General features: G+C 34.5%; 1 long non-coding RNA gene across 1 annotated transcript; it reads left to right on the forward strand.

Annotated features, from left to right (window-relative positions):
• The first annotated feature begins 1,693 nt into the window (after positions 1-1,693).
• On the forward strand, positions 1,694-2,825 carry LOC131019549 (uncharacterized). The gene is made up of 2 exons (XR_009100330.1): positions 1,694-2,073; positions 2,586-2,825. It is a non-coding gene; the product is annotated as an uncharacterized LOC131019549 (long non-coding RNA).
• Positions 2,826-3,051: the final 226 nt, after the last annotated feature.

The following is a 3,051-nucleotide window of genomic DNA, read 5'->3' on the forward strand; positions in this document are numbered from 1 at the left end:
AATCCACTTCTAAATCCAACTTAAACACCTTTTATCTCCTTGAATTCAAGAAAATCCTTGGAGTTTGATTTCAAAGTTAGAAAGAGAAAGTTTGATTTTGGGTGTAAGTTTGGGTAAGTGATCTTTAAATTCATAGATCTAGCTTGTATGATGTTATATGTGAGCATATTTGGAAGATTGAAGCAAGAAATCACCCCCTCCCTTTTTCTTTGAAATTTTCGAAAATTGTGGGTCTTTACCCTTCAAAAAATTTTCTTTTTCTTTCCTTAAATTGGGGTGGAAAAGGAGATCTATGTGATGTTTGGTGATGATTGATGTGTGTTGTGAAAGGCTATGCCTTGAGATGCAAAATTGATTGAGTTTAGTTTACCCAAAATTGAGAAATTTTGAGTTGATGCTTTAAATGATGAATTGATGATGAGAATGAGTCTATGAGATGTCTAAGATGATAATTGATGGATTAAATTGAGGATATGATGTTAATTGATGACTTTGATGTGAGTTAGTTTGATAAAATTAGGGATATGTGCATCTATGCCCTAAATTGTCAATTGAGGGTTTATATGTGAGATTAAATGGTTAAAAATTGATAGATCTATGATTGGATTAAAGTTTCATGTCTATTTATGGTATTTCAAAAAGTTTAGTTTAATAAAAATTAGGATTTTCATGTCTATGTGTTAATTAAGTGAATTGGCTTAGAATAATTGAAATTGAGCATGATATTAGAGTCTGATTATGTTTGGTTAGGTTAAATGTTAGCTATATAAAATTTTGACTTAGTTTAGTTTACACAAGTTTTAGGTTTTCATGTGTTATGAGTTCAATGATTGGTTTAATGAGGTTTAATTGCTATACGATCTTTATGTGGACGTTTGTCATGCTTTAATTAAGAGTCCACGTTGATATGTGAGTTTTCTCCGAGTTTAGTTTGCATGATAAAAGAGAGTCTATGTATGTGTAATGAGTTATGTGATGTATGAGGTCAATTATGAGTGATTGAGTACTTTTGAGCATGAAAATGAGATGAGTATTAAAACGATGCGTTCTTGAAACATTTTCTTGAGATTTGAGTTTGAGATGTAAGAGAAGAGTCGAGCTTGAGTTTTGATGAGTAATATGTTCATACGTGAATGTTTTTAAGTGCTATAAGTGTTGAAGTTGAGTTTTAAGAAGTTTTTATTGATGAAGTGTAGAGTTGAGCATGTTTGCTTGTGTGTTCGAGTTGGGAGATGTTTTTCGTGACGCACTGATCTACTGTTTTCGATGGGTTACCGCTACCCAAACACCATGAAAATTTTACGATAAGTATATTTGAGAGTCTTAAGTACACCGATAAAATTTCAAGTCATTTGGACTTCGTTTACTATTTTTGTAAATTCGAAAACCAAAACTGCTACGTTCTGCCGAAATGTTCGGTGAGTAGCCAATAGAGCCCAAATTTTTATTGTTAATACATGAGTGTCTTATCTAAGTACCCATCAAATTTCAAGCCTTTTTGACAACGTTTACTAGTTTTCAAAAATCAAAGTTTTCAATTGCTTAAAAACTGCCGAATATGGTAAACTGTAGAAAAACAGTCATATCTCCTAAACTACTTGGAGTTTTTCATCCTATTTTTTTTAAGTGAAACTAGACTCAAAGAGGTTTCAAATGGTATAGTTTAGGACTCCATTGGAGTTCTGTACCGAGTCTGGTGAAGTTTTTAAATCGAGTCAGTGCAGAATGAAGTTTGTTTGCGACATGTCTATGTGTGAATTGATATGCTTATGTGTTTATGCTTGTTTATGTGCTTGATTGCTATGAGTTTGATCTGAGTTGAGTGTTAAGTCGAGAATAGGACGTGTGAATCTTTAGAAGTTAAGTAAACCTAGGGATTGAGATTTATTGGGTAAATAGAAGATGAGTGAGAAGTATTAGTTTGAGACGAGATTGGTTTTAGTAACGAGTTCTAACTAAGGTTTGTTTTATCACATGAACCTTCGATGACGATGATGATGATATATGAAGGCCCGAGCGAGATGAAGAAGTAAGTCGCCTGTTTTCCTTTCCAAGTTGAGCGAAGGACTTCAGGTGGACAATATTTTGAGTATATATATATCATACGAGCTTTCTAAAATGATTTGATGATGTTATGAGTTTATCAAATGTTTTGAGATAAATGATGTTTAAGAACTGTTTGACTTGCCGATTTTTGCTGATAATGACTTGTGTGTTACCCTCTACTGATGAGACGAATTCGGTCCTGCCACAAGCGGGATTTTGTGCACAAAGGTGACTGTGAGCCGTCTTCGGGTCGGCCGGTCACGGTACTGGAGAGGGAGGCCTACTTCTCAGTACCTTTGATGATGATGAGTTGTAGATGTGGTACATACATGATGAGTATTTTTATAGAGCTATCGTTTCTTTATGATGTTTATTATTAAAACTGCATGCACAGATTTATTTACACTAATTTATTCCTGTGTATTGCTGAGATGTGGCAAGTTTCAAACCTATAGCTCTAAGAGCACCTTTCTTGTTTTTCGGCGTTTGCCCACTAAGTATTATGTACTCACGCCCTGCATGTGTTTCTAAATGTGCAGGCTAAGCGAGGAGCGAGATTGGTCTGGTGCTGGTGGGGGATTGTTTAGTTGATGTATTTACTTTATCGCATTTCCATTTTTGTCGATACAGTCTTGATGATTGAGTTACTTTGTTTTCTTTTGAATCAAGCAATGTACTCTCGGTTATGTGTCTTCATACATATAATCGGTTCGCCTTTTACTGCAATACTCTGAATTTTATGATTCCTTATGAAAAATAAACTATACCCGCTTTGTTTTTGTTCTTGAAATTCCTGATAATTACGAAGTTATAACGATGTTGACATTTATACCCCTGGAGTTGATTTATGATGATTTCCTTCACACTTTTTCATGCGAGCTTCCGCTTGATGTTCAATCTATTCTTCTTGTCTTTTATTCTTTTAGAATAGTCGTATCGATACTCGTATTCCGCTATCACTAGCGTCGGGATCGGGGTGCGACAGAGAAATGATAGGAAAGAGAA

Source organism: Salvia miltiorrhiza, chromosome 4 (assembly GCF_028751815.1).
Source record: "Salvia miltiorrhiza cultivar Shanhuang (shh) chromosome 4, IMPLAD_Smil_shh, whole genome shotgun sequence".
Classification (NCBI taxonomy): Eukaryota; Viridiplantae; Streptophyta; class Magnoliopsida; order Lamiales; family Lamiaceae; genus Salvia; species Salvia miltiorrhiza.